This window comes from Chenopodium album, chromosome 14 (assembly GCF_948465745.1).
Source record: "Chenopodium album chromosome 14, dcCheAlbu1.1, whole genome shotgun sequence".
NCBI lineage: Eukaryota > Viridiplantae > Streptophyta > Magnoliopsida > Caryophyllales > Amaranthaceae > Chenopodium > Chenopodium album.
Window position 1 is genome coordinate 10306907 of NC_137847.1, and position 25383 is coordinate 10332289.

General features: G+C 36.0%; 1 pseudogene; it reads left to right on the forward strand.

Moving 5' to 3' along the window:
* The first annotated feature begins 20757 nt into the window (after positions 1-20757).
* On the forward strand, positions 20758-23013 carry LOC145577761 (UDP-glycosyltransferase 90A1 pseudogene; annotated as a pseudogene).
* Positions 23014-25383: the final 2370 nt, after the last annotated feature.

Sequence of the window (25383 nt, forward strand, 5' to 3'; positions counted from 1 at the left end):
AATTTTTATCCCACGTTTTTAAATATGAATATTTAGTAAAAAAAAAATTATAAACACGTAAAAAATGAACATTTTGTAAATTATTGAAATAATTGATGTGAAAATAGGTAACAATACTTAACATTAATATCAATTAATGATAACAATAATTAGTATTAATAAGAATTAATGTTGGACATATAATTTGTATCTTGCTATTATTGTTGATATCAAAACTAACCATTTATGAAGGTGTCGAAGTACTATAAATGTGACTAGAAGTTAAGAGGTGAGAGCATCTTTCTCTTCTTACTAAGAAATTAAAGAGCTTTGAAAATCTCGTTTCTACTTCCTCCCTTGAAGCTAGAAATGGGAAGCATTAAGTTTATAATTGCTTGTTTCGTTGTGGCAATAATTTTCAACCAAGAAATTCAGTTTATCAAAGGTAGACAGCTCCAAGAAACATCCAAAACCACAAAAGACCTCATAAATATGCAAGATGACAACCTCCAATATACAACTACAGATCAAGCCACTACTAAATTTCAGTCACTACCTCAAGGTTCACTTCAAGATGGGTTCGATCTCTTAGATAACTATGGATCTAAAGTTATCATTGAATCAGGTCCAAGCCCCGGTGATGGACATTCACAAGGGCCATTTCAAGGGTCTGATCTCTTAAATAACTATGGATCTAGAGTTATCAATGGATCAGGTCCTAGCCCCGTTGATGGAAATTCACTAGGGTTACTTCAAGGGTTTGATATGTTAGATAACTATAGACCTAGAATTATCAATAGATCAAGTCCCAGCCCTGGTGATGGACATTCACTAGGCAACTAGGTCTTGTATGTCATTATTAATTTCCATAACAATTTTGTACCTGTATGATTAAGCACTGCTCGCATGCATTATATCTCTGTTAACTTCATATGTATGAAGCTTTTGCTTTACTTTATGATCCGCGTTTATATTTTATAGCAAATGTCATTAATCTCGCATTAGAAAATATATTATGAAAATTAAATTTTGTACTCATTAGGATGAATTAAACTACTTCCTATTGGACAATATTTGTTCTATTACATAGAGAGAAATTTTAAAAATTATATATCTCTCGTTTTTAAAAATCAAAAAATTTTAAAAGGACGATATCAAAAAGAAACGGTAGGGTACGCATATGGAATCACATATCAATTTGATAAACATAACATCTAACAACATTTTTCCTTTGGTAGCTGCCGCCTGATTTCCGTATTCACCATGAATTTTGTTTTTATTTTTGTACAAGTTTTTTTTTACATATGAACAACTAGTTTGTGGATGGCCAAGGCTTGATCAATTTCCTGTATTATTACTGACATTTTTTAAGCAACATATCCCTTAACTCCTACATCAAGTCATGAAGGGCTCGACTGCTACCATTTCAACCATCACTGTACTTTCAGGCCAAACTAGATCTAGAGCTATTTTCATATGCTTGCATGTTGGCTGAGGTCGTATCTCCTTTGGCTGTCGAACACCCATTAGTAGCTCCTAATTAAGTTCTAGCTTGACTGATGACTTTCTATTTTTCCCAACCTGTGAGGCCTCTAATTTCTTTTTTAAGTAGAATCATGGACGGCCGAGGTAAGCTTTACAACCGTTAGATAACAATCTTTTGCTATCTACTTTTCCCCGTATCACCAACCATAGACCCATCACAACATTCAATTTTCATCAGTATTTACGCTGGAACAATTACCGTCTTATCGACATTTAGAGTTTTTTTTTACCAAGAATAACGTTCTAAGACGACCAGTCTTTCACAACGGGGAACTAAAAGACCATGTTCCCACATTTACGCTTCTCTACCAGCCGAACTGGCAAATCAGCCCCGTCAACAAGATAAATGACTCCACCATTAAATCCGACCAAGGGGCGATAAACCTCTTCCAAGCTCTAATCTCCTCATAAAACTTTAAAAAAATTCTAAGCATAAAATAATTATAATGTCTGAGAAGTTCGTGTATCCACCAATAGTTGCCAACTTTGATGTGGGGAACCTTAAGCTTGACAACCATAGGATCAACAGATCATGTCCCGAACCATTTGCACATCCAATATTACGGTTTAATATTTTTATTTGAAATTTAAATAATATATGATTTTAAGTGGGAATTAGGGCGCAACTTTTTGCGCATTGAAAAATTGCCACATCAAGTTATATGTAGGGCCTACGTGTATACAATAATTGTATGTGTAGTCTTTTTTCCTAAATAATTCAAATTAACCCACCTAAGTTGAAATAAAACGGAAATCTAATACAGTGTAATACTGAATCAGAATAAAATAATTAGAATTAACAATAGCATAATGAAGACATATTGTTGATGATTATTTAACTAATAAAAGGTAAAAATGAAGGTTCTCATACAAAAAATGTAAAACATTTATTGTTCATGCGTAAAATAATTTTTTTTAGGAAATGAAACTTGAAATATTCCCTTTAAAAAAATCTCTTATTCTATTTCTTTTAAATATAGGAAAATTTGTTGAAAATAATCCCAACTATTCGCGGTAGGTCTAAAATAATACGACCTCAGTTATTTGTTTTTAGCAGTACCACCTTTGTATTATATGTGCAAAATGTTATGTCGACCATCGGAGAAGGTATTTTGAGGAATATTTCGTCTCTATTCATTATTATTGTATTATTATTATATTAAATTTAATTTTCTTTAAATATATAACTCTATTTTTACTTACAATAAGACACAAATTTGACAAGACATACACTTTAACAGAGATATTAGACTAGATAAACAATCAAATTAATTTAAAAAATTTACCGCAATTAATAAGAAAGTGTTCTTTAAAAAAGAGTTAAATTTCTACGGATTAAATTTATAGCATAATTTGTCAGTTAACATAGTATAATCCCTTTTTCAAATAGCTTAGTATGTAAAAAAACAAGGTGTGTTGGAAGTACAAAAAAACAAATAAAATATTATGTTAATTTTTGTTTTTATAATATTTTTTGAAACTTATTATATGAATATTAACAATGTATTAAAATACTTAATTACTTTTATTGGATAGTAGATTTTTTATTTTTTTATCCTTTACAAAAATTAATTTACTAGTCTAACAAAGGGCTGAGGTATTATTAATTAGGTTGCTGGCCAAGAGGGGTTTTAGGGACGGGGTAAAATGGAGGTAGGGGTGCCAGCAGTTGGGCTACTGAAGGTTTGGTTGTCGGCAGGTTTTTTTTATTTTTTTTAATTCTTCATTTACATTATTTTCTTTTTAAATAAAAGAACCAATACATTAGTGACACGTGTACGTGGTGAGCCCACAATATAGTCATAGAATTGGTATCCCACGTTTTTAAATATGAATATTTAGTAAAAAAAAAATTATAAACACGTAAAAAATGAACATTTAGTAAATTATTGAAATAATTGATGTAAAAATAAGGTAACAATACTTAACATTAATATCAATTATTGATGACAATAATTAGTATTAATAAGAATTAATGTTAGACATATAATTTGTATCTTGCTATTATTGTTGATATCAAAACTAACCATATATGAAGGTGTCGAAGTACTATAAATGTGACTAGAAGTTGAGAGGTGAGAGCATCTTTCTCTTCTTACTAAGACATTAAAGAGCTTTGAAAATCTTGTTTCTACTTCCTCCCTTGAAGCTAGAAATGGGAAGCATTAAGTTTATAATTGCTTGTTTCGTTGTGGCAATAATTTTCAACCAAGAAATTCAGTTTGTCAAAAGTAGACAGCTCCAAGAAACATCCAAAACCACAAAAGACCTCATAAATATGCAAGATGACAACCTCCAATATACAACTACAGATCAAGCCACTACTAAATTTCGGTCACTACCTCAAGGTTCACTTCAAGATGGGTTCGATCTCTTAGATAACTATGGACCTAAAGTTATCATTAAATCAGGTCCCAGCCCCGGTGATGGACATTCACAAGGGCCATTTCAAGGGTCTGATCTCTTAGATAACTATGGACCTAGAGTTATCAATGAATCAGGTCCTAGCCTCGGTGATGGAAATTCACCAGGGTTACTTCAAGGGTCTGATATGTTAGATAACTATAGACTTAGAATTATCAATAGATCAAGTCCCAGCCCTGGTGATGGACATTCACAAGGCAACTAGGTCTTATATGTCATTCTTAATTTCCATAACAATTTTGTACCTGCATGATTAAGCACTACTCACATGCATTCTATCTCTATTAACTTCATATATATGAAGCTTTTCTTTATTTTATAATCCGCGTTTATATTTTATAGAAAATTTCTTTAATCTCGCATTAGAAAATATATTATGAAAATTAAATTTAAATAAAGGTACTCATTAGGATGAATTAAACTACTTCCTATTGGACAATATTTGTTCTATTACATAGAGAGAAATTTTAAAAATTATATATCTCTCGTTTTTAAAAATAAAAAAAAATTTAAAGGACGATATCAAAATGAAACGGTAGGGTACGCATATGGAATCACATATCAATTTGATAAACAGAACATCTAACAACATTTTTCCTTTGGTAGATGTAGCTTGATTTCCGTATTCACCATGAATTTTGTTTTTATTTCTATACAAGTTTTTTTTTACATATGAACAACTAGTTTGTGGATGGCCAAGGCTTGATCAATTTCCCGTATTATTACTTGCATATTTTAAGCAACAAATCCCTTAACTCCTACATCAAATCATGAAGGGCTCGACTACTACCGTTTCAACCATCACTGTACTTTCAGGCCAAGCTAGAACTAGAGCTATTTTCATATGCTTGCATGTTGGCTGAGGTCATAGCTCCTTTGGGTGTCGAACACTCATTAGTAGCTCCTATTAAGTTCTAGCTTGTCTGATGACTTTTTCTTTTTCCCAAACTGGGAGGCTTCTGATTTCTTTTCTTAAGTAGAATCATGGACGGCCGAGGTAAGCTTTACAACCGTTAGATACCAATCTTTTGCTATCTACTTTTCCCCGTATCACCAACCAATGGACCTATCACAACATTAAAACTTCATCATTATTTACGTTGGAACAATCACCGTCTTATCGACATTTAGAGTTTTTTTGACCAAGAATAACATTCTAAGACGACAAGTCTTTCACAACGGGGAACTAAAAGACCATGTTCCCACATTTACGCTACTCTACCAGCCGAAGTGGCAAATTAGCCCCACCAACAAGATAAATGACTCCACCATTAAAACCGACCAAGGGGCGAGAAACCTCTTCCAAGCTCTAATCTTCTCATAAAACTTTACAAACATTCTAAGCATAAAATAATTATAATGTCTGAGAATTTCATGTATCCACCAATAGTTGCCAACTTTGATGTTGGGGACCTTAAGCTCGACAACCATAGGATCTACTGATCATGTCGCGAACCATTTGCATATCCAATATTACGGTTTTATATTTTGATTTGAAATTTAAATAATATATGATTTTAAGTGGGAATTAGGGTGCAACGTTTTGCGCATTGAAGAATTGCCACATCAAGTTATATGTAGGGCCTACGTACATACAATAATTGTATGTGTAGTCTTTTTCCCTGAATAATTAAATTTAAACCACCTAAGTTGAAACAAATCGGCAATATAATAAAGTGTAATACTGAATCAGAATAAAGTAATTAGAATTAACAATAGCATAATGAAGACATATTGTTGATGATTATTTAACTAATAAAAGGTTAAAATGAAGGTTCTCATACGAAAATGTACAACATATTATTGTTCATGCGTAGATAGTTTTTCTTTAGGAAACGAAACTTCAAATATTCCCTTTTAAAAATAAAAAAAAAAATCTCTTATTCTATTTCTTTTAAATATAGGAAATTTTGATGAAAATAATCCCAACTATTTGCGGTAGGCCTAAATTAATACGACCTCAATTGTTTGTTTTTAGCAGTACCACCTTTGTATTATATGTGCAAAATGTTATGTCGGCCATCGGAGAAGATATTTTGAGGAATATTTCATCTATATTCATTATTATTATATTATTATTATATTAAATTTAATTTTTATAATATATAACTCCATTTTTACTTACAATAACACACAAATTTGACGAGACATACACTTTAACAGAGATATTAGACTAGATAAACAATCAAATTAATTTAAAAAATTTACCGCAATTAATAAGAAAGTGTTCTTTAAAAAAGAGTTAAATTTCTACAGATTAAATTTATATCATAATTTGTCCGTTAACATAGTCTAATCCCTTTTTCAAATAACTTAGTATGTAAAAAACAAGGTGTGTTGGAAGTACAAAAAAACAACTAAAATATTATGTTAATTTTGGTTTTTATAATATTTTTTGAAACTAATTATATGAATATTAACAATGCATTAAAATACCCTAATTACTTTTATTTGGTAGTAGATTTTTTTTTCCTTATAAAAATTAATTTACTAGTCTAACAAAGGGCTGAGGTATTATTAATTAGGTTGCCGGCCAAGAGGGGTTTTAGGGACGGGGTGAGATGGAGGTAGGGGTGCCAGCGGTTGGGCTACCGACGGTTTGGTTGTCGGCAGGTTTTTTTTTTTTAATTATTCACTTACATTATTTTCTTTTTTAAAAAATAACCAATATATAAGTGACTCGTGTAGGTGGTGAGCCTACAATATAGTCATAGAATTGCTATCCCACGTTTTAAATATGAATATTTAGAAAAAAAAATTATAAACACATAAAAAATGAACATTTAGTAAATTATTGAAATAATTGATGTAAAACTAAGGTAACAATACTAACATTAATATCAATTATTGATAACAATAATTAGTATTAATAAGAATTAATGTTAGACATATAATTTGTATCTTGCTATTATTGTTGATATCAAAATTAACCATATATGAAGGTGTCGAAGTACTATAAATGTGACTAGAAGTTGAGAGGTGAGAGCATCTTTTCTCTTCTTACTAAGGACATTAAAGATCTTTGAAAATCTTGTTTCTACTTTCTCCCTTGAAGCTAGAAATGGGAAGCATTAAGTTTATAATTGCTTGTTTTGTTGTGGCAATAATTTTCAACCAAGAAATTCAGTTTGTCAAAGGTAGACAGCTCCAAGAAACATCCAAAACCACAAAAGACCTCATAAATATGCAAGATGACAACCTCCAATATACAACTACAAATCAAGCCACTACTAAATTTCAGTCACTAACTCAAGGTTCACTTCAAGATGGGTCCGATCTCTTAGATAACTATGGACCTAAAGTTATCATTGAATCAGGTCCAAGCCCCGGTGATGGACATTCACAAGGGCCATTTCAAGGGTCTGATCTCTTAGATAACTATGGACCTAGAGTTATCAATGAATCAGGTCCTAGCCCCGGTGATGGAAATTCACCAGGGTTACTTCAAGGGTCTGATATGTTAGATAACTATAGACCTAGAATTATCAATAGATCAAGTCCGAGTCCCGGTGATGGACATTCACAAGGCAACTAGGTCTTATATGTCATTATTAATTTCCATAACAATTTTGTACATGCATGATTAAGCATTGCTCACATGCATTTTATCTCTATTAACTTCATATATGTGGAGCTTTTCTTTATTTTATGATCTGCATTTATATTTTATAGCAAATTTCTTTAATCTCGGTTAGAAAATATATTATGAAAATTAAATTTAAATAAAAGTACTCGTTAAGATGAATTAAACTACTTCCTATTAGACAATGTTTGTTCTATTACATAGAGAGAAATTTTAAAAATTATACATCTCTCATTTTAAAAATCAAAAAATTTTAAAGGGACAATATCATAATGAAACATTGTATACTTGCTTAGCTTCCTTATCTGAGCAATATTTATTGTTTCACGCATCGCATAATGTGCTTAGCAACATTTATATATCAATGATATGTGATCATACAAAGCATATCGTGCTTAGCTCCTTGACCTAAGCTACGTTCATTATGCAATACCGAGTAATCACTTCATCTATACGTGCTTAGCCTCCAGACCTAAGTGACGTTCAAGATCGTTTCTTTACACTATATATGATGCTCAGCTCCATGACCTAAGTTCATTCATCTATTGTGTCACTTGATGTAATTGTCCTTAGCCTCCTAGCCTAAGAACATTCATAATGCATACATTATATTCAAGAAAAGAAATTCAATTCGACAAATAGAATATTCATGCGATTTACCTTGCTTTTCTCTATTTGCTTGACAAGGAAGTTTAAAACTTCTTCCCTTTTTCATGTCTTTTCTTTTGGGGAAGTTCAAAAACTTTTTCAAAATTTTCTCATCGAGAGAAGTTCGAAAATAAAAGTTTAGTTTTCACGTCTTTCTTTTTCGGGAGAAAGTCGGTACCCTTCACTTGTCTCATGACAAAAATGACTGAAAATTTTTGCTTTTGCATTTTCGGTTGCTTGTGTCAGCACACACACACCATATACACACACAACCACTAGTTATACACATGTCATGTCATGTCAAGACAAGCTTGGTCAAGTCAATCATATTCTATACGAGTCCCTTGGAAAATTTTATTTTGTAGGTCTCAATTACAGCCCACGTTCAGAGACAAGCGAACAACCTACAGCCCACATTCGGGGACAAGCGGACCATCTACAACCTACGTCCAGAGACAAGCGAACCATCTACAGCCCACGTCCGGGGACAAGCGGACCATCTACAGCCTACGTTCGGGGACAAGCGAACCATCTACAGCCCACGTTCGGGGACAAGCGAACCATCTACAGCCCACGTTCGGGGACAAGCGAACCATCTACATCCCATGTTCGGGGACAAGCGAACCATCTACAACCCACGTTCGGGGACAATCTAACCATCATCATTTTAGTGATCATCTCCCAAGCGAAGATGATTCACGGCGCAAGGTTCTCGATACACAGAGACTTGCATTCTCATCATCAGACGAGTTTTTCCTCAAGCATGGAAAATTGTTGGTCGTTGCCACCTCTCAAGGCGAAGAAGTCAGCGATTATATCATATGTCGACTTTCCTCAAGCATGGAAAGTATTTTAACAAACATCATCCGGTGGATTTCTTCAAGCATAGAAAGCTACCAAACTCATTTGTCACCGATACAATGGTGTCGAATACTATCGAACATATTTGCCACCGATACACTAGTGTCATATAAGCATTCTATCCCTTTACTCTTTTATCTGTGGAACTAACATTTTTCTACAGGTATCGGCGTATACAGAGTGATTTAGGATCGCAGAACGTCTTAAATCATTCTCTGTCCCAATCGACTACTTTGACTATCGTTTTCAAAACTGACGTTTCTACAAACTCGGTCAAAGTGGGGGCTTCTATAGACACCTAAAAATGTATCCCCAAAACCAAACCCGATGATGAACTACGTTTCACTGCCATTATTGGTCGAGTTGAGTATTTAATCTTTGGAGTGCTTAAATCCATGTTTCCATTCAATACATTTCATAAACCAATCCAATTCATAGCTCATTTCCCTAAACCATAACTTACTTTCCACTTTTCGTGTCCACATCACAAAACCGAGAGAAACTGATTTTGTGGCCCTATAATTTTGATCCAATTATTATTTGGTTATATAGGCCTTTCAATAATATTTCCAACAATATATCATAAGCCCAATTCCGATTTAAAACGAAAAAGATATGAGCAAAATACTAAACTCGGCCGAAAACCGACACCCTTTCACTAAAACGGTCATATATTAAAATCTAAAAATTATTTTGACCTGATTATAATTGGGTTGGAAAGTAGACGTATTAAGATTTCCAATGATATATTATATGTCTTATTCCGAGTTACGGATCAAAAGTTATCGTAGTTTTAAAAACGCAAAAAAAAAATTGGAATTATGGCGCAGCAGCTAAAATGCCGCGACGCGACAAAGGCTGATGTGGCACGGTGAATATTGTCGTGACACGGTACTCTACACCGTGTCACGATGCTTTTTTCGTGTATTTTCCGCATTTCGAATAAAAAAGTACACCATGACACGGCGCCACGTGCCGCGCCACGGTGGACTTTACTGCGTCACGGCATTTTTTGCCGTGTCACGGAATTTTCCCGTGTTTTCTCTGCATATAACCTACACGGTTTTTATTTTTTCAGGGTAGTTATTTTGCCGTGACGCGGCAACTTCTTCCGTGTCACGGCGCCCAAAACTAGGGTTTTATCTTTTTAGGGTTCCCTATGTTCCCTCTACTCATTTTCTTTATAAATACCCCCCTCCTTTCTACAATTCAGGGCACCAAAAATCATTCTCTCTTCCTCTCTTCTACACCAAAAATCATTCTCTCTCTCTCTCTCTCTCTCTCTCTCTCTCTCTCTCTCTCTCTCTCATATACTCTAAGCCTTAAACCTATATCCCTAATTACATCATTCCTTCCTTAAGCACTCCAAGGAGTCCATACTTAACCCGAGGTTCTGTCCTTAAACCAAGGCGTGAAAGGTATAATTAACTGAGGGTTTGGATCAAATCAACTCCACTTTTAATTTAATTTAATATAATTTCAATTTGATTTATATTTTATTGAAGTTACTAACAATTTATTCATGATGTAGCAATTATAAGGAAGGCGCGTAATGTGAGTAATTAATTAATTTAATTACTTATTTTTATTATATTGCTAGTATCATGATTAGGTTTATTATATTTGATTTGACTAACAATTAATTGTTAAATTGCTTTCAATATTAATGTTTATTCTATTATATATTTATTGATCACCATATTGCATGTTTAAAGGGAATATGTAATTGAAAATCACGCCTAATAAGATAATTTGGACAACCGGCTTAGGTTCCTTTCTAATCTTGTTGTTTAATCAAGTGATCAAGATATTTTAGAATTATATGTTGCATTAATATTCAACCAATTTAGCCTAATGATAGTTTGGAGCAAATTGAATATTTTATTTGCATGCTTTTGAGATCGCAGGAATCACTTTTCACTATAAGAATCGAGTAGAGGCCAATACGGGCGAATGTGACTCCATGACTCACTTCGTACCATCATCCCCGATCCTCCTTTCGTGGTTCCGAACCATATGGAGTTTGTAATCTCATGGATTATGAATGGGGTGTAACCTTCACAGGTCAATCGTTGTTGCCTTTCGTTGTCCCTTAATCGTGGTTGCCTTAAATGATCCGTGAACGGTTTACAAGTTCCTTAAAAACTTGTTGGCGGCTCCCTACTTTATTTGTCCCTAATCGTATATGTTAATTCCCACTTCCTAAGAGTGCCAAGCACTTTCACACATGCTTTAACGTAGGCACACTTTGAACGATGCCTACAGGTAAGCATATGGAATCACGTATCAATTTGATAAACAGAACATCTAACAACATGTTTCCTTTGGCTGTTGTCGCCTGATTTCCATATTCACCGTGATTTTTGTTTTTATTTTTGTGCAAGTTTTTTTTTACATATCAACAACTAGTTTGTGGATGGCCAAGGCTTGATCAATTTCTGTTGTAGGGGATAGTTCCTGCTGAGCTATCTCTCCTAACATGACCCATTAGGAAAGGTTGTGCCATGCAAACAAGAGTCGGCATGAGTAACCTCATACCACCTCTTGAGGGGCTAGTTGTATAGGATAGCTCCCGCTGAGCTATCACCAGCATCCTAGACTGGCTCACGGGGTGTGTACTCACTGTTGGAAGAATAATCAAAAAGGCTCATCGGCCCAATAGAGTAAGCCCGCATGCTTACCAAGTAGGACTCCCCACAAAGGAGATCGTACACCTACAAATAAGGGATAAAGTATAACGGAAAAGAGGTTAGACAAACATTTTATGACATCATCTATCTCTTTAAGTACACTTTCTCTCTCTAAAAACACGTTCTAACTTAGGCATCGGAGGGGGGGTTCCTCGGGCCACCCCCGAGGGCAGTTTACGTGTGTTGCCCTACGTAGGTTATCAACAGGACCCAGCTCGTGCCAGCAGAACCCTTGGATCCACACTTGGAACAATTGGCGTTAGAAGGAGGGGAAGGATCATCTAACCTGAGGTTCACCAGCTAAGCAAGGGATTAGTTGACAGACCTCCATGTCTGGAGGAGAAATTGTATAAACACCAGTCTCTAAGGCTAACAAAACCAACCAAACACCATAGAAAACAACGTCAGTAACTCTCGAACCAAAAGAATCAACTGAAAAATCCAATTCTAATATCTCTCAGAAATCTAACCCCACCGGATCGACGTCTGCTACAACCAAAGCGGTGGCGAAACCAATAGATCCGATAAGGTCTAGCTCTTCTTTTAAGTTCGGAATGCCATCGACAGGCGCGAACAATGAACCCATCATTTCAACACCAATAACCTATAAACCGCAGCCCGTCAACATGTTAGCCATCCTGCAGAAACTCTCTAAGAGCAGTAAAGAGCAGTTGGCAGCCATGATAGCAATCCTAACAAATTTCGGTAAAGGGACGGGCTCCCCACCAGTAAACACTATTACGGAGCCAGCCATGAAGAAGCCAACACCTGTAACTCTCACCCCGGAGCAGAAATAGCTGGTCCAGCTGAGGAAGAATGTGCTGGAACTGGAAGCCCGAAATCTGAATCGAGAGTAGAGTGTAGAAGAGGCAGCCCAAGATTAGGGCAGCCCGGAGACTCGAGTCGTTCACAGCAGGTCACTTGCCTCTGAACGAGGACTAAGTCTGGACAAGGAAAAACGGGCATGGATTCAGGTAATTTCGGATTATTCCCCATTTTGTAGGGAGATTCTGGAAGAGCCGATGGAGAAAATAAAGATCCCCAGCTGTAAGTACAATGGTACCATAACGCCTAAGAATCATGTCTCAAGCATTTGAGAACCACATGGTACTATACACTATGACAGACTCAGTCTGGTGTAAGGCATTTCCACCGACCTTGGAGGGGTTGGCAGCTGAGTGGTACGGAGCTATCCCGAATGAGTTTGTTTATTCCTATAATCAGCTGAAAAGAATGTTCAGGGAGCATTTCCTTACCCTAGTGGATCGTACAAAAATAACCATCGAGCTGATTCATTGGTTCATGGGAAAGATGAGCCCCTATGAGAGTTCATTACCCGGTTCAACAAAGAGGCAACAACCATCCCAAACATGAGCCCGGAAGTAACGCTGCTGGTAATGCAGAGTGGCCTATTACCAGGCTCAACCTTCAGAGTGTACATGGGGCAAAAAAGCCTCAAAACGCTGGCTGAAGCACTAGGCAAAGTGCATGAGTTCAAAAGTAGATGAAACTGACAGGGCAATGCTGAACAAAAAAGCACCAAATAACCCAGCTAAGCGGGCTGAAACCACCCGGATGGAAAATACGGCCATGGTGGACCAGCTTAGTAGAGTTAAGCAAGGTCGCAGGGACGCAGATAAGGACATAGGAGTAAGAAGATCAGACCAAAAACGAGGAGTCAAGGCTGAAAGGTTTGATCAATATACCCCGATCACTCATTCGAGGTCCCATATCTTCAACGTGAACAAGGCTTATGACAATTGGCAGAGACCACCCAAGATGGTAAACAGAAATCGTGACCCTAGAAAGTGGTGTGACTTCCACCATGATCACGGACACACCACCGATGAATGTACACACTTGAAGGACAAAATAGAGGACTTAGTCCGGAGAGGGTACCTAAACCAGTTCAAGCAACATTCTGACTCCTCCAAGTGAAGGGAAGAGAACAGGTCTAGCCATGACCGCAGAGGAGGTCATAAAGGCTCAGCTGAGGGCATAGATCGGGACAGCAAGCCAAAAGGCAGATTGTATGTAATCAATGGTGGACCAATACATGGAGGAATCGTGAATTAAGCAAGGGCTGACTAGCGAGCAATGATCCATCCGATAGGTTACAATGAAAGGTGCAGATGGCCGCCACTTCCCCCGTAACCACGAGCTACATTCGACGAGTATGACAAAAAAGGCATAATCTACCCTCAGAACAACCCTTTGGTAGTTACAGTGAGAACTGCAAACTGGGAGGTGGATAGAGTACTATACTAATCGACGGTGGCAGCTCAGCCAACATCATATACATCAACGCGTTCAAAGAGCTGAAAGTGGATAAAAGAGACTTGAAAAGGGTGAGCTAAGAAGTCACCGGATTCAATGGGTCAAGACTGATTCTAGAGAGAATAATCGAGCTGTCATTCCGCGTCAGAGAGGGATCAAGGCGGCGCAATGTCCGAGCTGAATTCTTAGTGATAGACTCCCCGTCACTCTACAATGTGATCATGGGAAGGCCGCTCACCCATAAAATAGGCGGAGTGGTCTCCACTTATCACCTTGCTATGGCCTACACAGCCAATGATGGAAAATCTACAAAGCTCAAGGGAAGTCAAAAGACTGCCACCAATGTTATATCACAACCTTAAAACAGCCAACTAGGACCAGGCAGTAGCTAGGCCTAGAGCCAGGGTCCAAAGAGCATGCTGAGAGGAAATCGAGAAAAAGGAAGCGAGAAGAATACCACAAGGAAAAAGATAAGAAGAAGTTAGCAATGGAGAATTTTGAGCCCGTAAAAGAAGAGACAGTTAGGCCGTTACCTAGCGGGGAACACGTAACCATCAAGCTCACAGAGAGCGACAACTCAAGGATAGTAAAAATTGGGAAAGACATTGACCCTGGAGTGGGAGTGCACCTCATAGAGCTGCTAAGAGCGAACAAGGACATTTTCGCATTTTCAGCAGACGAGATGCCAGGAATTGACCCAGCGGTTATGGTTCACAAGCTGAATGTGAAAGAAGACATCAAGCCAGTTAGGCAGAAGAAACGAAGTTTCTCCACGGAGAAAAATCAGGCAATCCAAGAAGAAGTGGACAAGCTGCTAGAAGCTGGGTTCATTGAACCTTGTGATTACCCCGAGTGGTTAGCCAATGTGATGATGGTAAAGAAGCAAATGGCCAATGGAGGATGTGCGTTGATTTCACATATCTCAACAAAGCATGTCCAAAAGATTGCTACCCGTTGCCATGGATCTACCAGCTGGTAGACTCAACCAATGGTCATGCCTTGTTGAGTTTCATGGATGCCTTCTCAGGGTATCACTAGATCAGCTTACATAACCCAGACAGGCAGAAGACCGCGTTCATCACTGAAGGGAGAGTGTACAATTACAAAGCTATGCCCTTTGGGCTGAAGAACGCGAGGGCTACTTTTCAGAAGACAATGGATTGGGTGTTTATGCACCAGAAGGGACGAAATGTTGAAGTATACATTGATGACTCAATTGTTAAGAGCGTCACGCAGGCATGGCATATCATGGACCTGGACGAGACATTTACCACACTGAATAAGTATAATATCAAGCTCAACCCAAAGAAATGCGTTTTCGGGGTGAGCTATGGAAAGTTTCTAGGTTTCCTAGTCAGTGAGAAAGGAATCGATGCTAACCCAGAAAAAGTGGAGGCAGTTCTAAGCCTCCCTGAGCCCAAGTGCACTAAAGATATCATGCGCTTGACGGGGAGAATGGCAGCGCTAACCCGATTCATCAGCAAGTCAACTGATAAAGCCTTACCATTCTATCAGTTGTTGAAAGGAAACAGAGAATTTAAGTGGGGTGCAGTAGAAAAAGAAGCTTTTGAGGGGATCAAGGAGTATTTAACCAAGCTCCCAACCATGATCAGCCCGGAGCAAAGTGTAAAACTCCAGTTGTACATCTCCGCTTCAATTCAGACAATTTGACCAGTTCTCCTAGTCGAAAGGCAAAAACAGCAGAAACCGGTGTACTTTGTAAGCCGTGCGCTGACAGAGGCTGAGCAGAGATACCCACTGGTAGAGAAGCTAGCCTTCGCAGTAGTAACGACAGCAAGAAAGCTAAAACCTTATTTCGATGCACACAAGTGGGAGGTTGTTCCATATAGGTGAATTCCTCATAAATCTTGCTCATCTTCTCTTTCAATTTGTCAAGGGTGGCAACAGTAACCTTGTTTTGTTCCATGGTAGTGACCCTAATGTTAAGGGTTTGCATCATGGCAGACAGTGCCTCGATGGATTTGTCGATGTTCTCAATATCTTCCTTAGTGGCCATTGGAACAAAATGAAAGTAGTTTGAAGGTGCTAAGTGGTGTGAAAATGGAGAATTTGCCTCTTAGGTCTAAGAGGTTGATGCGGTAATGACTTGAACTGTACCAATCTAGCCCTGCTCCTTGACCAAGTACTGTGAAATAAAACAATGCATTTAATTGTTTGACTCATTGCTCAAGATAGGAAAGGAAGGGGAAAAAATAGACATTTGAAAACAGGTGAGAAAAACTCTACTCATTTTTTATTATGACGAAAAGAGGGTGCATGAACCTGGTGTACGGTCATAAACAACATGGTGCATGACTCGAGTCGGAAAATAAAGAAAGTGTGTGGACTATACTTGACTCGTGAGTGATTAAGTGATGTTATAAGACTCGTGGTATGATCACATGGCTAGACATGTAAACGGTATAAAAACGACTAACGCAAGGACCAAAAATAGCATGAAAGAATAAAAACACAGACTAACTTGATTAATTTTGTCCAATTTTAATGTTTATGTTATTTACTAAGTGAAAACGGTCCATTGAAAATCGTTAGTCATAAATAATATCAACAATAATCAAAGACAAAGAACACATGTTAAGGTTAGCAAAAAAATCACAAGAAACTAGGAAGAGGACTGGAATTCTAGAAGAGTTAGGACTCATGGGTATAAAAAAATAAATAAATAAAAATAAAAATCTATAATCCTATGTTATACGAGTTGACATGGATTAAAGGACTTGTCTAATATTAGATTGACACGAAAAGATATGAAAAAATTTATAAAAAAAAAAAAAGAAAAAAAAAAGAAGAAAAAAGTTGACGCTAAATAAACACCTAAACTGGACAGGTTGCAGCATATCGGTTATAACTTTTGATATGTGACTCTGATTGGGACGAAAAGAACTCCAAATGAAAGATAAAACTCGGGGCTACAGATCCATAGGTGTCACGACACATAGATCTTTCTAGAACTCCGGTTATGACCAAAACAAGTTGACGCTTGTGCAGGATACGGGAATTAAAATCCGGGTTGATTAAAAAATAAAAAAATAATAATTATAATAATAAAAAGACTATGACTCATCTATAATTAAAAAAGGATTAAATAAAAGAGAGAAAAAAATTAAAAAATTAAAAAGTCACAAAAAAATGCACACATAAACACATTGTCACGTATGATGCAATGAAGTTCGCAACTTAGAGTCGAGTTCTATGTTCCACTATGGTCAAGCTTATTTGGGTGTCAATGGGTACCATGGTTAAGAGTTTGGACGCGTTAGCAAGGCAGCCTCCCTTGAGAGAGTATGCGAACGGGCGGCTCCGCAAGTTCATGATGAAATCGAACTCGATTCCATGGTTTGGGTGGATTTAGAAACTCGGATGAACCTTTATTGCCATGAGCGTTTTCGGGTTGATAGAGCTTAAATCCCGGGGCTAGCCATATACGTAGAACATGCACTATTGTGGCAAAATAGGTAAGCTAAAGTGCATATGCATATGTGACAATGTCAATTAAATCGCAGGAATATAATTCAAGAGTCTTTCAGGTCTCATCCACTCATCTCAATTAAATACCGATCACTCAAATCGATATATAACCAAGAATCCTCCCTAGTGGAGTCGCCAAATTGTAGGCGTCGTTCGAAGTGAGCCTACGTTAAGCATGTGTGAATATGCTTGGCACTCATAGGAAGTGGAAATCGACATTATACGATTAGGGACAAGGAAAGTAGAGAGCTGCCAACAAGTTTTTAAGGAACTTGTAAACCGTTCACGGATCATAAATGGCAACCACGATAAAAGGACAACGAAAGGAAACAACAATTGACCCGTGAAGGTTATACCCCATTCATAATCCATGAGATTACTAAGTTCATATGGTTCGGAACCACGAAAGGAGGATCAAGGATGATGGTACGAAGTGAGTTATGGAGTCAAATTCGCCCGTATTGGCCTCTACTCGATTCTTATAGTGAAAAGTATATTAATGCACACATGATTCTATAAAGTTGTAATCACTTGATTGCATTTTGTTTTGGTGGTTCAGTTGGTGACTAATAGACGAAATTTGTGGAGGTTTGAGCTTGGTGGAATTTATGTTGTTGTTGTTGCGGTTGCCGAAAGCTTGTTGCTTTACGTGAGAGAAAAGGTGGTTGTTGACGGTGGTCGAGCTACTACATTGTTGTTGTAAATTGATGGGTTTGCGGCTAGCAAGGGTGGGGTAAGGTTGTCGGCGTTTTCCAACAGCGGGGAAGGGGTGGGGCGTTTCCTGGCAGAAGAAAGGGGAGAAGGTGGGAGTGTTTCCCAGTGGGGAAAGGGGGAGGTGGTGGTGGTTTTATTTATTTTATTATTTATTTCCAAAATTGTTGATTTTTTTATTTCTTTTTTTTTAAAAACCAACAAAATGTTGACACGTAGCATATGACCTGCTGTTGCAGGTTTAGTAACCTGTAAGGCCTGGTAGAAGTCAATAATCCCTAAAGTTGGGATTATTCAGGTATAAGTTATAGTTGGATTAGTAAAAGTAAATAGCCCAAAGTTGGGATTAATAATACCAAATTTTTCTTTCATAAATTGTATTTTAATAAGGGTAAATGGGTATTTTAAAAGGAGAAAATTTCTAGGATATTACCTGTAAGGTCAAAGTCACAATGCAAGCTAAACACATTTGATTTTGTTGGTGTGTTTATAGAATAATATATGGTTTGTCACTTATCATGGGCGGATACAATTAACATCAAGGCTATACGCCTATACGCTTGCATAGTTGCATACTCTGATTAGATCTTATATACTTCCTTCGTTTTTATTTAATTGTATCACTCTTATGATTGCGAACTCCTAGGTAATTTTTGGAGTGAAAGAGATTGGAGAGAGATAAAGAGAATTTATTCATTAAAAGGGAAAGTGATATATCTAAATTGAAATTTCTATATTTAGAATGTGATGTATCTAATAAAAATGAAGGAAGTAATATGAATTTGAAGGGAAGTAGAAGTAAATGAGCTAGTGCAGTTTTGTGGTAAATTAGTGTCATAAGAGTGATTTATGGGTGTCTTGTATTCTTGACTTCGAATCTAGTTAACCCATTTTGTCATTTTCGACTCTTTTTATTTATTTATTTATTTATTTATTTATTCTCTTCTTTAGTTATTTCCTTATTTATGATATTGATAGTCAATGTTTTCCAACCATTTCTATCACGTTCTTTAACGTGTTTTTTGCCTTTGTCGGCTGTTCCTATTATTTGTAGATTGATTATTTTTTTTAATTGAAAAAAATGATGGACAATTATTGTTTTCAATTTAAAACTACAATGTGCGTGGAAAGTGCCCTCGAAAATATATAAATTATTTAAGGAAGTATCTTGGTCAAAGAGTATATGATAATGAAATCGGTATCGTTTACGGAGTACTACATTTTTTATACATTTGCATAATTTTAACTGACATATATTTGAGAGGACATAATAATTTTGACCATTAATGTATCTAATTATCTATTAAGAAAAATTGTTAAAAAAATAATCTAAGTTTAATTTTGTGAAAAAATTACCTATTATACTCCAGAATTTGCGAGAAACTACCTATTAAAAAAAATGTTGTAATTGACTACCTAAATTTTGAAAAATGTTGTAATTTGCTAACTTACGCCAGATTATAAAGGAGTTTAACCAAAATTCTCCGGCGTTGACTTGGTCACATGACCATCACGTGACACTTAATGACCCTTTTCTTTCCCAAATTTTCTCAAAATTTTCCCACGTGATGGTCACTAAGTGTCACGTGATCAAGTCAACACCGGAAAATTTTGGTCAAACTTCATAATCCGGTGTAAGGTAGTAAATTAGAAAAATTTTCAAAAGTTAGGTAGTCAATTACAACATTTTTTTAATAGGTAGTTTCTTGCAAATTCTGGACTATAATAGGTATTTTTTCACAAAATTTCCTTTTTTTAAAGGTAAGATACCGGGGGACGTCACTTGTGGGGAGATGGAGGGACCTAACCATCTACATGATTCTCAAATAATTTAAGTTATATATTGTAACTATTTCAATGATAGAATAATATTACATAATAATATTTAGGAAATTTTGACTTTTACCACCTTCAAATAACCACTTAATTGAATTTACCACCTCAAAAAAAAAAATTACTTTACCACCACATAAAAATAAAATAATAAAAAAAAAATCGTTTTACCACCTAATCCTAACTCCGGTGACGGAAACTGACTATGGGGCCCACAATAACGGCTACTTTTTGAAAATTTCCCCAATTTCTCTCGATTTCCTTTTCTATTTCAACCCACCTTCTTCCTTTCTACAAAATCAAGGTTTAATTGAGCTTGTTTTATGCGATTTTCTTCCCAAATAATTAAATTTGATGGATCCCTAACTATCGTACATCAAATTCGTCCAAATTTGTGGTCTTTGAGTCAAGTCGGTTGTTCTACAATAAATAGGAAGAAGGTACGCAAATTCCATGATGTATTTTGTAATTTTTTGCAATTCTTGTCGTGATTATGTTCCAATTGTTTAGCGTAATTGAAATTGCACATATGACTTATTAATTGAACCCCAAATTCAGAGGAAAAAAATTAGGGTTCTTGGTAGTCAAAATTAAATTGGGGTTTTTTTGAAATTGCAATTGGATAGTAAAATTAGGCTTAGGATATGATAATTGTGTTAAAATTAAACTAATTTCAATGTTGTTGTTAATGAATTTTAGAAGGAAATGTCTTAGGATATGATAATTGTGTTCCGATTTTGTGGTTCCACCTCGTCTTCGACTACCAAGTTTGAAAAATTAAAGGATGCAGTAGATTTAGGGTTTACTTTTACAGAGAGGGATGAAAATTCAGAGGAGAGAGAAGAATCGAAATTTAAGAGGAAGAAGGTGAGAAAATGATAGAAATTGAATAGGAAAGGTGAGAAAAGGAAGAGAGAGAGGGAAATCGGGTTTAGGACATTAAATTTGGAGGGAAATGACAGACTGTGGGTCCCACAGTCAGTTTCCGTCACCTGAGTTAGGACTAGGTGGTAAAACGAATTTTTTTTTTTATGTGGTGATAAAGTAAATCTTTTTTTTTTTGGAGGTGATAAATTCAATTAAGTGGTTATTTGAAGGTGATAAAAGTCAAAATTACCTAATATTTACTATTCAACAAAAAAAAAATCAAAAATATTATGTGAATAATGCATAAGTGAAAATGATTCAAATATTAAAAAATAGTAAAAGTATAAACTTTTTCTTTTTTTGTACAACTACGAGGAGTTCCCACCGCATTTGGTGAATGGACTAATCTCCCGCGGGAATTTGTATGGGTACCTCGATGGGCAGCATCCCTCCCAAACGGGAATAATAGAGGGAGTATATATATAATTGTACATATTTTATTATGGGTAAGTTGTTGACAGTTGTACTCTTTGAGGCCTAATTAATGCTGTTATGAATGAATCAGTTACCAAATTACATATTCTGCACTCCATAAATATGATAGTTCTAAGAAACAATTCTAGAAAAAAGAAATATTCAGAATGACAACTCCTCAGCATTTACACATTGCGTTATTCCCCTTCATGTCAAAAGGCCACACCATTCCTCTTCTAGACTTAACAAAAGTCATACACAACCGTCGACCCAAAGCCACCTTCACCATCTTCACCACCCCGGCTAACGAGCCCTTCATCTCGGCCTCGCTTTCGACACTCCCTCCTAACATCGTCACCATTATCTCCCTTCCGTTTTCATTCACCAACAATGACATTCCAATGGGAGTCGAAAGTACTGATCGACTCCCGTCGATGTCCCTCTTTCATTCATTTGCTCTCACAACTGAAACAATCCAACCTCACTTCGAAAGCGCCCTTGAAAATATACGAAAACAAGTCAATCCCATTAGTTTCTTAATTTCTGATGGTTTTCTCTACTGGACTCAACCATCAGCTGCTAGGTTTAACATCCGTAGGTTAGTCTTCTTTGGTATGAATATGTATGCTTATGCTCTATCAAGGTCGGTGTTTGTTAACGAGCTATTTTCGGGGGTCGAGTCCAAGGATGAGTTGATCCAAGTACCAGAGTTTCCTTTGATTAAGGTACGAATAGATGATTTCGATAGCTCTTTTCATGAAAAGTTTGATACTCAAGAACCAAAGTTCGATTTTAATTTCAAGTTTCGTAATTCCATTATGATGAGTTGTGGTGTTATTATGAATAGTTTTAGTGAGCTTGAGCAACCGTTTGTGGAATACATGAACTCAATCTCTAATGAGCCTAAATCATGGTGTGTTGGCCCGTTTTGCTTGGCTGAGAAGCCAACAACGTTAGAAAGTTTGGAGATGCCTGAATGGATGAAATGGTTGGATAAAAAGTGGGATGAAGGAAAGCCTGTCATGTACATTGCATTCGGCTCACAAGCTGAGATTAGTAATGAACAGCTGAAGGAAATTTTAACCGGGCTCGAAAAATCGGAAGCATGTTTCCTATGGGCTTTAAGGATAAAACCTAGCCAAGAAGAAATTATGGAAGGGTTTGAGGAGAGAATTAAAGAAAGAGGGTTGGTTGTAAGAGGATGGGTAGAGCAAAGGGATATACTTGAACATAAGAGTGTACAAGGGTTTCTGAGTCATTGTGGGTGGAACTCGGCAATAGAGAGCATTTGTGCAGGTGTACCGATCTTGGCTTGGCCTATGATGGCGGAACAACATTTGAATGCGAAGATGGTGGCCGAGGAGATCGAGGTGGGAGTAAGAGTTGAGACAATTGATGGGTCACCAAGAGGGTTTGTTAAGTGGGATGGTTTGAGTAAAATGGTCAAAGAGTTGATGGAAGGTGAGATGGGAAAGAATGTAAGGAAAAAGGTAAAGGAGTTAAGTGAGGTTGCTAGGAAATCGGTTGAAGAGGGAGGATCATCTTGGTGTAATATGGAATTGTTATTGAATGAGTTAGAGATGGAGCAAATCAAAAAGGAGTGCCCTAGTACAGTCTAAATTGTTGTAATTGTTTAGGGACCATTTGGTTTACAAAGAGAAAAGGATAGGGACCTAAGTGAAAAGGAAAGAAAAATAGTTCATTTATTATCACTGTGCTTTTTTATTTTTTGTTTTTGAAAATTATATATATATATATATATATATATATATATATATATATATATATATATATATATATATATATATATATATATATATATATATATATATATATATACTACATCCGATACTTTTTAGTTGCAACTTTGGAATATTTTATATATCTCAAATAATATTCTAAAGTTGCAACTAAAACAAATAGGGTATTTTTCTTATTTTTTATTTTTGGTTATTTTATTTTCAAAACATCAAAAAACTGAAAATAAAAACGATGTGAAACAAGACCATAATTATTTGTTGTTGTTTGGATAGATATATACAAGAAGTCAAGAGGTGGAAATTATATTTACAATTTTGAAAACAAAAATAGGGTTGAGAAAAAGAAAACTACGACAATTAATGCACCAGTAATCCAGCAACACACATTTTACATCCTCGATCTTACCACCACTAAACTTCAACCACCATTATCCCATTTGGGACACCAACATCGAGTATCGACCATCATCGATCTCCATCTTAATGTCTCTAGTGACTTAATTGCTTATTTTCTTATTTTATTAGATGTAGTTTCTAGGTGAGTGGGGGAGAGGTTTCATATGTAATATATATAGCGACTTAATTGCTTATTTTCTTATTTTATGAATGAATAATCATGATACATTTGATCTTGCTGGTACATTGTATGATGGAACTAAAGATGCTTATTGTAAACTTGTGTTGACAATATCTCTATTTTTGCGGCATGTGAACGTAAAATCAATATATCCATGTCCTTTTTTATTTATAGAAGTTACCATTTTCGTTGTTAACTAGGGGTTTCTGACGTGCACAATGTAGCTAGGTCTTTAGGAAGAGATTTTAAAATTGGCACTGATGTTCTACAGCTAATTGCTTAGTATTTTATAATAAGATTTATAACTATGTGAAGAATTTTATTTGTTGGATGTTTATTAACGGTGCGAGGTTCGAAATTTTAGTAGAGTTAACTTAGGTTTAGTGAGGAACGACAAATGTTATTAAGTTTTAGAAATTTAATAACATTCGTCGCTCCGTTTAATAACATTTGTCGCTCCTCACTATGTGTCAAACATATGAGATATCGGAAAATATATGTGTGATATATTTTTCGTACATATCATTATTTTAGGAGAATAATATATAAAGTATATTTGTGTTAAGATATTATTGAGTGAATATATCATTAGGATATATAGTTATGCTAGTATATCATTTATAAACTAGTTTGTGGATGGTCATCGCTAGATCAATTTCCTGTATTATTACTTGCATTTTATAAGCAACAAATCCCTTAACTTCTACATCAATTCAGGAAGTGCTCGACTGCTACCGTTTTAACCATAACTGTACTTTTAGGCCAAGCTAGATCTAGAGCTATTTTCATATGTTTGCATATCAGCTAAGGTCGTAGCTCTTTTGGCTGACGAACACTCATTAGTAGCTCCTACTTAAGTTTTTGCCTGACTGATAACTTTCTCTTTTTCCCAACCTAAGGGGTCTCTGATTTCTTTTTTTGAGCAGAATCATGGCCGGCCGAGCCGCCGAGGTAAGCTTTACAATCATGAGTTAACAATCTCTTGCTTTTTACTTTTCCCCGTATCACCAACCAATGGATCCATCATCACATTCAAACTTCATCATTATTTACGTTGGAAAAATCACCGTCTTATCGACATTCAGAGTTTTTCGACCGAGAATAACTTTCTAAGCCGACAAGTCTTTCACGACGTGGAACTGAAAAACCATGTTCTCACATTTACGCTTCTCTCCCATTCAAACTGGCAATTTAGCCCTGTTAACAAGATCAATGACTCCACCCTTAAAACCGACCAAGGGGTGAAAGACCTATTCCAACCTCTAATCTTCTCATAAAACTTTTAAAAATTCTAAGCATAAAATTATTATAATGTCTGAGAACTTTATGTATCCACCAATATCTGCCTAACTTTCATGTTGGGGACCTTGAGTTCGACGACCATGGGATCATCAGATCATGTCGCGTACTATTTGCATATCCAATATTACAGTTTAACATTTTTATTTGAAATTTAAATAAAATCTGATTTTAAAAGGAAATTAGAGCGCAACTTTTTGCACATTAAAGAGCTGCCACAACAAGTTGTATATATGGCCTGCGTACATATAATAATTGTATGTGTAGTCTTTTCCCCTAAATAATTCAAATTAACCCACCTAAATTGAAACAAATCGTAAATCTAATAAAGCGCAATGCCGAATCAGAATAAAGTAATTAGAATTA